At 52.0% G+C, this 13,416-nt stretch overlaps 1 long non-coding RNA gene across 1 annotated transcript in view; it reads right to left on the bottom strand.

Moving 5' to 3' along the window:
* Positions 1–15: 15 nt before the first annotated feature.
* The window catches only part of LOC118734208, a 24,840-nt gene continuing 11,439 nt past the window's right edge, over positions 16–13,416 (bottom strand). The window contains exon 3 of the long non-coding RNA XR_004992353.1: positions 16–141. This is a non-coding gene — a long non-coding RNA (uncharacterized LOC118734208). The remainder of the gene's footprint in view (positions 142–13,416) is intronic.

Genomic DNA, 13,416 nt, shown 5'->3' with positions numbered 1-13,416 from the left:
CGTTTGTATGTATGTCGCTGTTGTGTTTGGTGGGTTTTTATGCATTCGTTTTCCACGCATGTTTGTTTACGCAGCTGGGTCACGCCACTTTGCCGTTGCCTGTATTGCATATGCTGTGTTTGTTGCTGTTTTGATTTGCATCTAAATTGTTAGGTACAGTGATAAATAAAAATTTTGCAGATTAGTTTTTTTTTTTTTTGTAATTCAAATTTAAGTATTAAGAAATATGTACATATAATAATTTCCCTGAAGTCTATTATTTTTTCCTTAAAATTAATTTTTTTTTTGATTATTTTTCTGAAATTTTTCCTTCAAAACTTTCTTGACTTATTTTTCTTTCTTTTCTCCGTTTTTCTTTCAAAATCGCATTTTCTTAAAAAGTTTTACTTTATAAATCTTTGCCATTTTCTTAAATTTTTTTTTTTTTGTTCCATATATTCCAAAAAAAATCCTTAACCTTTTTTTTCTTAGAGAGCTTTTCCTTAACATTTTTTTTCTCTGCCTTACAATTTCCTTCAAAAATTTTATTTTTTTTTCCTAAAACTTAGAAATTTTGATTTTGTTCTTTTTTCTATTTCCCTGAGAAGATTCGGTTCTTTCGTATTTTCCTCTTTGTTTTTTTTTTTTATTTGTGAAATATATATTCCTCTTTCTTTTTTTCTATAGCATTTCCTGTGCAAATTTTCCCCTCATATATCGTTTGCCCTCTGTAATTATTCTCTGAAATCTTCCTCAAGTTTGTTTGTTTATCTACTCCTTTGCTCCCAGAACTTCTCTTAATTATTTTCCTTTCCTTCGTCTCTGCGCCTTTGTTTCGGTTCTTCGTATTTTCGCTGGGGGTTTGTTTGCTGCTTCCGGGAAGTTCGGCTCCCCTCTCGTAAAAAGCCTTTACTTCGCTTATGTGGGCTGTCCTCCTCTTTCCGTGTCTTTTCACCTACACTATAACTGGTGAAGGGGAGTTTCTTACCATGTACGGCCCGCTATATTTCGGGGCCAACTTTGCCGCAAAGTTTTCTACTGCTTTCGATTGTGGGTGCTCTCTGAGTAGCATCAGATCGCCTATAGCTGGTCTCCATTGCCTCCTCCATTGCCTCCTCCGTAGTGCCGTGCTTGTTCCGCTGATGCCCGCTGTTGGTTTTGGCGCACCAGACTGAATACTTCCTTTAGTGTTGTGGCCTTCTCGTTTGGCGTCGTCGAGTTCTGCTCCGTGCCGAACGTGATCTCATCGAAGACTGCCCTTGGGAGTCTCGGCTCGCGTCCTTGTGTTAGAAATGCTGGGCTGTAGCCGGTGGATTCGCAGACGCTAGTATTCAGTGCTAGCATAATTTCTGGTAGCAGGTTGTCCCAGTTCCGTTGTTGCTCGCCTGTTAATTGTGCTATGATCCGTTTTACGTTACGGTTCGTTCTCTCTGTCGGGTTTTCCTGTGGGGTATAAGGAGCAGTGAATTGATGCTTTACCCCATATTGCTCGAGGAACCGCTTGAACGCTCGACTGGTGAATTGCGCTCCGTTATCCGTTACCAGAACTTTCGGAACGCCGAATCGCGCAAGGATTCGCTCCCGGAAAGACTTACTCAGGCCCTCTGTCGTCGCTTTCCGGAGTGGTACAATCTCTACCCATTTAGAGAATTTGTCATGGAATACGAGTATCATTGTGTTGCCGTGTTTGGATCGCGGCAGCGGCCCGATGAAGTCGGCGCATAAAATAGCCCAAGGCTCGTCCGCAAGTTGTGTCAACATCTTCCCCGCGGCTTGCTGCTGGTTAGGTTTATAAATCTGGCACGACTGACACCCTTTCACGTATTTCCGCACATCACGGAACATGCCTGGCCAGCAATATCGTGCGGTAGCTCTTGCGATAGTCTTTCGTACGCCCATGTGGCCAGCGCTGGGTGTGTCGTGGACTTCGCGTAGCACCCTCTCCCGCAGGTTCTTCGCTACGCACAACTTCCACGGGTTGGAGTCTTCGCCATCCGCGTAGGCAGGGAGGCGCCGATATAGGTTACCGTCTTCCACCGTGTAGTCTGCAAATTTAATGGGGTTAGCTCTTACTTCCCTTATCTTCTCCTCCAGCCATTTGCAGGGTTCTTCCGTCTTAAGGTGGCGGCTGGCATAGGAGATCACTCGCTCTTCTCCATCGATTTCTTGGGTGAGCACCGCCCCAAGCCATAGTCGCTGGCGTCTGTCTGCAGTATGAACCTCTTCGTAAAGTCAGGGCACGCCAGCACTGGGCTTCTGTTAGTGCTCTTTTCAGGTCTTCGAAAGCAGCCTGTTGCTCATGCGACCACTGAAATCGCTTGCCTTTCTTTAGTAGCGCGGTTAGCGGGTGGACAACGCGCGAAAAATCTGGTACGAATCGTCGGTACCAGGACGCTACGCCTAGGAAGCGACGTAACTCACGCGTGTTTGCCGGGGCCTTCATATCCTTCACAGCTGCGACCTTGTCTGGATCCGTATGAATGCCATCCTTGCTTACTACGTGACCTAAGTACTTAAGCTCGTCCTTAAAAAATTCGCAATTTTCTGGATTGACCTTCATGTTCGCCTCTCGTAATCGTCGGAACACCTCGGTGAGATGTCGGATGTGCTCCTCGACGGATGTGCTGGTCACGATTATGTCGTCTAGGTAGGCGAATGCGTGTGGCTCTAGTTCGGGGCCGATAACGCGGTCTAACGCACGTTGGACGCCGCTGGTGCGGAGTGGAGCCCAAACGACATCACGCACCATTAAAACAGTCCGCGACCTGGCACGGTGAACGCCGTACACTCTTTGCTTCCCTCCTCCATCGGAATTTGCCAATAGCCGTTCTTAAGATCCAAGCTGCTGATTACCTTGGCACTGCGAAGCCGCTCTAGGATGTCCTATCCTAATCCTAGGTAGTGGGTACGCGTCGAACGCATAGTCTCCACTTCTCGTTTTTGACCTTCGATGGTGGAAAGCGTTCCTCGATCGCTTCGTTAATGAATCTCCTTGTGGCTCCAGTATCTACTGTCGCCTGCATTTGCGTCTCGTCTACTGTGGCGGTGGCTACGATTCGCCCTTCGTCGTGGCGTAAGAACGCTCTTAATGCGTGCGAGTTATCGTCATTTGGGTCTCCGCTCCTCGCTCTTGGCGGGTCCCGTGCTCGTTTCCCTGCATCCTTCTGCAGCAGTCTCTTGTCTGCACCCCGCGACGGCCACACTCACAACAGAAGTCAATTCTAGGGTTACGGCATCCGTACGCTACGTAGCCGCTCTCTCCGCATCGCCTACATGCGGTTCTTGGATCTATCCGCCTAAATCATTCCGCGCTGTACCACGGCCATCACCTCTATGCTGGCACGACCCCGCACCACTGGGGTCCATCGGTGTCGGCCTGAGAACGTGATACCGCTCTTCCTGCCGCCTCTGAGGAATGGGCGCACGCCTAAAAGTGTCGGGGTGAGTTTCGTGGCGTCGAGGTGCCGTTGGTCGCTGAACGGGTTGCTGCGTATTTACGTCGGAAATAATATTCTCAAAATATTTAGCAAGACTTACCAGCTCCTCCAGAGTAGCAAAGTCACGCCGCTTAATGTAGAGTTGGTACTCGCTGCGACTGTTTCGGTACACACGGTCGAGTTTTTGCTTTTCACTGCCTTCAGCATATCTCATGAGATTCTGTAGCTCAAGTACGTAGTCCTCAAAGGGTTCTTGTACTCGCTGGACTCGTTGGCGGATCTCGTCGTCTAACCTCTCAAATTACCGCGAGGACAGGAAGAACTTTATAAAGTCCCGTCTAAACTGGTCCCATGTTGGCCATCGTTTGTTGTTGTTGCGGAACCAGCTTAGTGCTCGATCCCGCAGCAATTAAGGAATTGCTTTCGGCAATACGTCGAGGTTGATTTCATAGCCTTCGGCTAGCTCCTCAACGCGTTCCATGTACCCTAGGGGGTCTTTAACGCCGTCAAACTTTAGGCCCCACTCTCTCACTCGGTCCATAACCGTGGCGTAAGCCGGTTCGGAATGGGTTGTGAGAGTGGGGTATGCTGGTGGTGACACGCAACTGCTCGATTGGGCTGCCATATCCTCGGTTCTGCCGAGTATCGGTACGTCCGTGAAAGGGATTGGTGACGCCCGGTCGTGCTTTGGGAAAAGTTCCGTCAGACGCCTCGTGTACTTTGGGTCGTCTTTAACCTCTGACAGGAACTGTGATAGCCTCTTCCGCAGCTCGTCGACTGTCCCGGAGTCTTCTAGCCCGAACTCCGCGGTGTATTCGAGGAGTTCCTCCTTACGTAGGTAGTATACCCACGATAACTTCACCATCTTCACTGTTCTTAGAAAATATTACTATGTTTTGCCCTTTCCTGCGTGTTTTCAAAGGCTTGCTCTGCATTTATTGTTTCACTTGGAGTCTTCTCACTTCAATCACTTTCTGATCTTTCTATTGTAACGAAGCGTTTTTGCTTGCCACGATGCTTCTTCTAAAATGCTGGGGTAGACTCGCCGTGACTGGGTAATGGCTCCTTGTCCCGTTATGAGCCCGTTAGGCTGTAGTGGCGTGACTTTGGTACTGGTGGGCAGCGCTCTGCTGACGCCGCTGAGTGGCGCGCTGCTAACGTCTATAAGCGGTGTTCTGGCCGCGTCGGTATGTAGCGCTCTTGTAAGGTGGGTTGCGCTCTGGTCGTGCCGGTGAATGGCGTTCTAACAACGCTGGTGGGTAGCGCTCTGGTGACGCCGGTGTGTAGTGCTCCGGTGACGCCGGAGAGTAGCATTCCAGTTGCGTTGAGACGTAGCGCTCTCAGCAATGCAGGTGAGGCGCACCGATGAGTGGTACTTAGGTGGCGCCGGGAGTAATGTTTGCTGTGGTGAGAGCGTGTGTAGCTTGTGGCGCTGCCACTGGGAAGGTGACGTCCAGCCCGACGCTCAAGCCGGTGCAGAAGAAAACACCCTACCAGCCGCTGTTGCAGAAGTGGAATCAAGCCCGACGCTCGAGCCGGTGCAGAAGAAGTCACTTCTTGCCAGTAGCCGTATGCTCATGCTGACTGACTGGTTGCTTGTCGTGCTACTCCTTTAATAGGCTATGTGCTTGATGTTGCGTGGTCGCGCAGCTACATGTTGCTGTGTGATGTTGTGTTGTCATGTCGAGTGTTGCTATGACTTGTGTAGCCGTGGTTTGCTGCGTGGCCAGTTGCGCTGACTTGTGTTGCTGTGGTGTGACTGGTTTGGTTGGTGGTGCGGGAGTTTGTGTGGGCTAAATTCTCTGGGGACATTTAGTCCTCACACTCCCCCCTACTTGTTGGTCTGGAACTCCCCTGGCTCTTGGGTGGATGTGCGCGCCCCAGTGGTGTACGATTACCCGGTAGTCGTTGGTGCTGAACCTCAGCCGGGGTTTGCATGCACGTGAGGTGATATCTCTGAGGCTCCGACGGATTCTGTCCGCTATTGTCGGGAACTGGTTTAATGCCGGTCCCTCTGCGTCGCTGATGAGGATGCTTATTCCCTCTGGTGGCACTGTCGGCTGTTTCTCCGTTCGGAATACGGGCTGCTGAGGAGATAGGGATGACCTGATTAGTGTTCGTGGTGGTGTAGTCGCTGGATGGTGGATTGGTAGTGGAGCGTGCGACGGTGAAGCGATCATAGTGGTTGATTCGGCCGGTGATGGCGGCAGTCGAATCGGCGAGCCGGTAGCGGGTGTGTCGTGGTGTAGTAGCGAGTGCGGTTGTGGTGGCGGCGGCTCTGCGACTTGGCGTCCACCTACGTGCCGCCGAAACGTGGTCAGTATCTGTGCCCGCTTCAGGGCTGCCATATGGGCCGTGATGGCTCTGTGATGCATCCTGGTGCGCCTCTGCCTTGTCCGATGAAGCACATGGCCCTCTCGATGGTCTCCAGTACGTATACCCCGCAGTCTCCATCGTTTTCCTGTTGTGGGACCCTCGGGTAGACTTCTTGAACCTCGAAGCCCACCCCGTCGTACCTCTGGGTATACTCCCATTGGAGGAACTCTCCCCACGTTGCAGTTGCGGGGACAACTCCGCCCCTCACCCTAGAATCCACGGTCCACAGGTAGCGTTCCTTCCAGCATTCCATATCGAGGAGATGGTGGGTGGTCTCCCGGTTCGCCAGGACCAGCAGGTACCAGTGTCCGGCCGTGTTGTGGGGCGCTAGCACCTCCCGCTTGCCGAACAGGTCCGTTTTTCGCAGCCAGCGATGGATGCGCCGATACTGTTCCTCCGGGTTTCCTTTCTGCGTTAGTTGCCACACCACAAAGGGCTGAGTATGGTGGCCCGTGGTCACAACTCGGCTTCTAGCCCTCTCGCCCATGCGTCCATCACCGCATCTGTCAACCATCGTGTCCCCTCTAACGAACGTAGGTCCACCGGGTATATTGCAATGCTGCCTGGCCCTGGCGGGTATGCCAGTACTGGCCCTTGCTCCTCCCGTGGCGTTTTCTCTTCCCCTGAGGAGAGTTGGATGGCCGGTGATTGTACTCGCCTCGTATCTGGTCGCTGGCCGGGGTGGTCGACGAGTTAACCGGCCCCTCGCTCGAGTCGTCCGAGCTGTCACTTAAGCTAGTCGTGCTATCGTCCGAGCTAGTCGTACTTCCGCTCGACCCACTACATTCTGTTGAGTTGCTGCTCGTGGAACTCTCCTCGGTACTGATGTCTTGCAGTGCTGCGACTACCGTGCGTACCGGCCGTTATCCTGCCGAGAATACATTCGGGCGTTGGTACGGTATGCCTGATAGGGTGCGCCCTTGCGGCGGCTTCTGCCCAGGCGGCAGTGCGCCCGGCGACTTGTTGAGTGTGGACGGCTCGTCGAGCTGCCATATGTGCGACGGCTGTGTGCGTGACGGTCGAGTGTGTGGCGGCCGTCGGTGTAGTGGTCATCGGCGCCGTGAGGGCGCGCGTGGTGCTGGCGCCGGTATGCGCGGAGGATCCTGACGTGGGGTTTATAGGCATGAGCGTGCTACAAACCCTGCTGGGTGCAGCGACTGCAGTAGTGGCAGCGGACATCCGCTGTCTAGTTTGCATGTTAGTCATGTGCGCTGCGGCGTCGAGGATGGTGGCGACGCGTGTCGTCCCGACTGCGGCGTGGGCGTTGACCGGCCGTATGGCTGCGACGCGGCGGATTCCGTGATATTGGTCGTCTTTTCCCTCCTTCCATCGGTCTTGCGTAACTGGACGATCACCGGTGATATGTACTTCAGGATTTTGTAGGGGCCGTCATATTTGGGTGCCAATTTCGCTGCGAATCCGTCCGCGGCCTTAGATAGATGGTGTTCTGTGACGAGAACTAGTTCGCCGACCCTAGGGGTCCATTTTCGACGTCTGAGATTTTAGTGGCGGGCCTGGTCCGTCGCCGCTCTCTCCATGTTTTGCCGGACAATCCTGAATGCCTCCTGCATCCTGCTGGACTTCTCCTCGGCAGTAGGGGGAATAGTGCCCGTCCCAATGTTGACCTCGTCAAAGTGTGCTCCAGGTAGTCGTGGCTCACCGCCTTGGACGAGAAAAGCTGGGCTGTACCCAGTAGAGGCGGTGACACTGGTATTTATGGCTAGCTCAAATTCGGGGAGGAGGTCGTCCCATCGCTGGTGTTGCGATCTGGTGAGTTGAGCTATTATTCGCTTGACCGTCTGGTTGGCGCGCTCCGTTGGGTTCTCCTGGGGGTGTATGGCGCGGTAAACTGTTGTCGTATTCCCATCTCTTGGAGGTAGCGTTGCCACAGCGTGCTGGTGAACTGGACGCCGTTGTCCGAGATGAGTATCTTCGGAACGCCAAATCTCGCTAGAATTCGTAGCGCGTCTCATTGGGACTATCTGCACCCACTTGCTGAACCGGTCGAAGAACACCAATAGCATGGTGTTGCCATGTGTAGATCGCGGTAGGGGTCCGACGAAGTCTGTGCAGATCGTTGCGAAAGGCTCCGAAGCCACCTGTGAAAGCATTTTTCCCGCGGGTTTCTGTTGTCCTTCCATGTATTTTTGGCAGGAATCACACTAGCGCACGTAGCGGCTGATTACACGAAACATACCTGGCCAGTAATATCGGTTGGCAATCCGCGCCACTGTCCACCGGATGCCCATGTGGCCGGCGCTGGGAACATCATGGTTCTCCTGTAACACCTGCTGGCGAAGGGGGGTTGGTACACATAAATTCCAGGGCACTGCTTCCTCATCCTGGTTTCGGCACGGGATATGGCGGTAGAGCTGTACGTCCTGCACCATATAGTCCACCACTTGCATTGTGGTTCCGCCGTAATCGCTTGCCGGAGGGTCTCCAGTGCTTGCCGTGATAGTGCGTCCGCGACCAGATTGAGCTTCCCCTTTCGGTATTCTATGCAACTCCAGGGCCCACCTCGCTATACGGCCGGAGGGGCTCTCGATCGAGTTCAGCCACTTCAGCGACATGTGGTCGGTGATCACCTTGAGCCTGTATCCCTCCTAGTAGGGCCTCATCTTCCGGATTCCCCAAACGATGGCAAGGCACTCCTTCTCTGTGGGCGAGTAGTTGGCCTCCGCTTTGTTCAATTTCCTGCTGGCATAAGATATTACGCGTTCGCCTCCTTCTAACTCTTGTGTCAGTACCGCTCCCAGGCCAAAGTTACTAGCGTCCGTCTGTAGGGTGAATTGCTTGTTAAAATCCGGACACGCGAGTACGGGGGCCTCGGTGAGTTTCCGCTTGAGGGTGTCGAAGGCCTCTTGTTGTTCGACTCCCCACTTCCAGTGCTTACCGTGCTTACCCTTTTTCAGGAGTGCAGTTAGTGGTTGTCTTAACGTGGCGAAATCGGGCACGAATCGACGGTACCACGAGGCTATCCCGAGGTACTGGCGTACTTCCTTCACGTTAGACGGTGGTTTTAGTTCTTGGATCGCAGCTACCTTCTCGGGATCGGTGTGGATTCCCTTGTCACTGACCACATGGCCCAAGTATCGGAGTTCCTTCCCGATGACCTGGTCGAATGCTCTCTGAAATGTTGCTGGCGCGGAGTGCAAGCCGAACGGTATGACGCGCCATTGAAATAAGCCGCGCCCCGGCACGATGAAGGCCGTGTATGGGCGACTGTTCGGTTCCAGGGGTATCTGCCAGTAGCCATTTTTGAGGTCTAGGCTGCTGATATATTTAGCCCTACGTAACTTGTCCAGTATCTGTTGTATTCTGGGTAAGGGGTATGCGTTGGGTACTGATCGGGCATTTAGTTGCCGATAATCCACACATAACCTCCACTTACCATTTTTCTTTCGAGCCAACATGATGGGCGCGCTATGCGGACTACAGGAGAGTTCGATGCACCCCTTGGAGAGAAGCTCGTCGATCTCTGCGTTGATGATGGCCTGCATCGCTGGGTTGCGCGGAAAGTACCGCTGCTTGATGGGGCGGTCGTCGGTCATGACGATCCTGTGCTCCGCCACGTTGGCCACTCCGCTCATGGTCTCAAACTTCTATAGTTCTTCCGCTAGGAAGTCGCGTATTCGTGTTGCCTCATCCATATTGTTACCGTGGGGCATCCCCGCGGAGGTATGCTCATCGACGAGTCCACTGGGGTCGTGATGGTCGACTCTGTTGATCCTCTCGCTCCCGGATCTGCCCTTCCTTCGGTGCTTTCTCTCTCGGGATGGTATTACTTACTGTGGTTGCGGTGCTATCCTCCGTGGTCTGTGAGGTAACGGGCGGTGCCGGCTGTGTAGTCGGTTCGGTAAGTACGACGTGTTGACCGCCGCAGGATACTGCAGCTCCCATGCTTCCCAACGTGTCCAGGCCGAGTATGAGGGCGTCTATTGCGCCTGGCATGATGTATAGCACTGCGTGGTGCATCGCTTGTCCGAGACGAACCTCGATCTTCATGGCCTCGAAAACCTTGCTACTGGCACCGTCGGCCATGTGTACCTCGAGGGCTACCGTTATTCTTTCTCCGCTTCCTACGGTTGCCATATATTCCGCTAGAGTGGTGGATATGAAACTCTTCGAGGCGCCGGTATCGATGACGGCCTCGACTAGCTCCCTACCCAAGTAGACCAGGGCGTACAGTCGACCGCGATCCTGACGCGCACTCGATTCCCAATTCCTGTGCGATGGATACTAGTTGCTCCTTGGGTATATCATCTAGCCATGCTGTGTTGATTACTTCCGCCATTTTGTTCGTATCAAACATATAATAATTTTTCCTTTGCACGCGTACGATCTACTCAGGTCCCTGCTCGGGCGCCAATTGTAACGAAGCGTTTTTGCTTGCCCCGATGCTTCTTCTAAAATGCTCGGGTAGTTTCGGGGCTCTAGTAAATCGTAATTTATTATTTAATTTTCCTTAATTTCTATAAAAGAACATATAACAAACAACAATTTGAAACATTCGGTAGCGTCGCTTGCAGTGACTGGGTAACGGCTCCTTGTCCCGTTATGAGCCCGTTAGGCTGTAGTGGCGTGACTTTGGTACTGGTGGGCAGCGCTCTGCTGACGCCGCTGAGTGGCGCGCTGCTAACGTCTATAAGCGGTGTTCTGGCCGCGTCGGTATGTAGCGCTCTTGTAAGGTGGGTTGCGCTTTGGTCGTACCGGTGAATGGTGTTCTAACAACGCTGGTGGGTAGCGCTCTGGTGACGCCGGTGTGTAGTGCTCCGGTGACACCGGAGAGTGGCATTCCAGTTGCGTTGAGACGTAGCGCTCTCAGCAATGCAGGTGAGGCGCACCGATGAGTGGTACTTTGGTGGCGCCGGGAGTAACGTTTGCTGTGGTGAGAGCGTGTGTAGCTTGTGGCGCTGCCACTGGGAAGGTGACGTCCAGCCCGACGCTCAAGCCGGTGCAGAAGAAATCACCCTACCAGCCGCTGTTGCAGAAGTGGAATCAAGCCCGACGCTCGAGCCGGTGCAGAAGAAGTCACTTCTTGCCAGTAGCCGTATGCTCACGACCACAGTCTCGTGCTAACTGACTGGTTTCTTGTCGTGCTACTCCTTTAAAAAGCTATGTGCTTGATGTTGCGTGGTCGCGCAGCTACATGTTGTTGTGTGATGTTGCGTTGTCATGTCGAGTGTTGCTATGACTTGTGTTGCCGTGGTTTGCTGCGTGGCCAGTTGCGCTGACTTGTGTTGCTGTGGTGTGACTGGTTTGGTTGGTGGTACGGGAGTTTGTGTGGGCTAAATTCTCTGGGGACATTTAGTCCTCACACTATATAGTCTGTAATGGCACTTTCACTTTCTACTCTCTCTCTCTCTGGAGTCCTTTTGTTTCGCACTTTCACTGTCTGCTCTCTCTTTGGAGTCTTTTCTCGCCGTTTTACCACATTTTACTTTCACTTTCAAGTCTATTGTCTAACTTGTCCTAGTATTGTGTAGTCTAGTCCCTGCTCGGGCGCCATTTGTGACGAACTCCGGGTTATGCTGCGGTATGCTCATCGGCTGCGGGGTTCTCAACAAAAAAATAAAAAGCGTTCCTTTTCGATTTATAGCAAAGCACTCGTCTGTCTGGGTCGTACGTTAAGAGGGCGGGAGTAGAACCTACCCGTTCCCCTCCGGTTGGTGGGCGTAGCTCCGTCCCACCAAATATAATTACAGCTATAGTAAAGGAGCGGGAGTAGAACCTACCCACAACCTTACAAGAGAGGGAGTAGAACCTGCCCGTCTCTAAATACCTAGCTAAGTTCTATAGGAGTGCGAGTGGAACCTGCCCGTCTCCTGATACCTAACATAGGGATTAGAACCTGCCCTATGTGTGCTAAAGCTCCTGATTCTGCAGCAGTCGGCTGACGACTCCTGTCTGCTTTGATTGCTGGCCGGCTGTTTATACAAATTGTCGGCCGCAGTCACATGGCGTATGTCCCGTTGTCCTTTGCGCTTTGTTCTTTATTGCCATCGTGCTTAAAGTATAGGTACAATTGTATGTGTATGATAAATAATAACGGTAGTTCAAATCACTTAGTGCTGTACAATATGTGGCTACAATTCAAAGTATATATTTTCAATGTAACAATTATATATTTTATTTACAATTCCAAAAATTGTGTGTATATATCTATGAGTGTTGTGGGGGCTCCAAGCCCTAGGATTGGGGTCCTCACAAAAGGAGAGTCTTATCGCCCGATAACCCTCTCCCCGGTATCGAAAATCTAGAGGCCTTGCTACTCCCGTATTTCGCGAACCACCTGACCCCAGCGCAGGAACAGCATGGGTGCCGTAAACTGCACTGCACAACAACAGCACTTAACGCCATAAACACCCTGATAGCTCGTGGCCTTAACCGAAACCGCCCTGTGAGAGAACTATTCTAGTAGCGTTGGACCTGTCCAAGGCGTTCGACACTGTCAGTCATTCAACGCTGCTAGAAGACATAGAGGCCTCCTCACTCCCACAGGGACTCAAACGGTGGTCGGCGAATTACCTAAGTGGTCGATACTCGTCAGTAATTTTTAGGGACAAAACCAGTAAACCAAGAAATATTAAACAGGGGGTACCACAGGGTGGTGTCCGGTCCCCACTACTCTTTAATTATTATATCTCAAAGCTCCCTCAACCACTAGAGGGTGTTAATATTGTCTCTTATGCTGACGAGTGCTCGATCATGGCATCTGGGAATGGAATTGATGACTTGTGCTCGAAAGTGAACGGCTATCTCGCCGAACTTTCTCGCTTCTTCACTGCAATGAGCCTTGCCCTATCCCCTGCGAAATCCTCGGCAACCCTATTCACCATCTGGACGAAAGAGGTCAGACTGCAACTGGGTATTCACGTTGATGGCGTAACAACGACGGTGAATAACCCAAAAATCCTGGGAGTTACCTCCGACAGTCTGCTCTCCTTCTCGGCGCATACAACCGCAATTGGCAACAAAGTACAGAGCCGCAACTATGTCCTCAAGTCGCTGGCCGGCAGCACTGGGGGGGAAATATAAAGAAACGTTGTTGGCAACATACAAGGCAATTGGCCGGCCGGTTTAAACTATGCAGCGCCCGTGTGGTCGCCTGGGCCTAGCAGGACGGAGGGGATGAAGCTACAGACTTGCCAGAATACGGCGACCGGATGCCTCCCGATGACGCTCCAACACCACCTACACGACGAGGCCCAGATGCTCAAGGAGCATAACACAATGCTCTGCAAGCAGTTCCTTGTGGGGAGCCACAGACGTGGTCATTCTAGCAAACAGCTGCTTGCAGAAGAGCCCTCGCCAATGCACGTCAGGAGGCATCTCTACGAACTGACATACGAAGTCCAGAGGTTCATTAAACAACCTCTGGACCAGTGTTGTCGTTTTAGCCCTTTGGTGACAAGATTTAGCTACCACATTCTTTTTTTGGCCACATAGGTTTAAAATTGCCCCTAGCCCTTTTTTAGCCCTTTGGAGAATTTATTCATGCTTGGCACGAAAAAGTTGTATATTTGCTCAATTTAAACTAAGAAAGACCTATATATATACACATATGTATTGTATGTTCCTCACGTTTTTATACATACATACTGTAAAAGTGTTAGGGCTG

This window comes from Rhagoletis pomonella, unplaced genomic scaffold (assembly GCF_013731165.1).
Source record: "Rhagoletis pomonella isolate Grant_MI unplaced genomic scaffold, Rhpom_1.0 Rhpom_scaffold_00002, whole genome shotgun sequence".
Classification (NCBI taxonomy): domain Eukaryota; kingdom Metazoa; phylum Arthropoda; class Insecta; order Diptera; family Tephritidae; genus Rhagoletis; species Rhagoletis pomonella.
The sequence above is the reverse complement of the archived record's forward strand: the minus strand, read 5'-3'. Positions and strand labels throughout refer to the sequence as shown.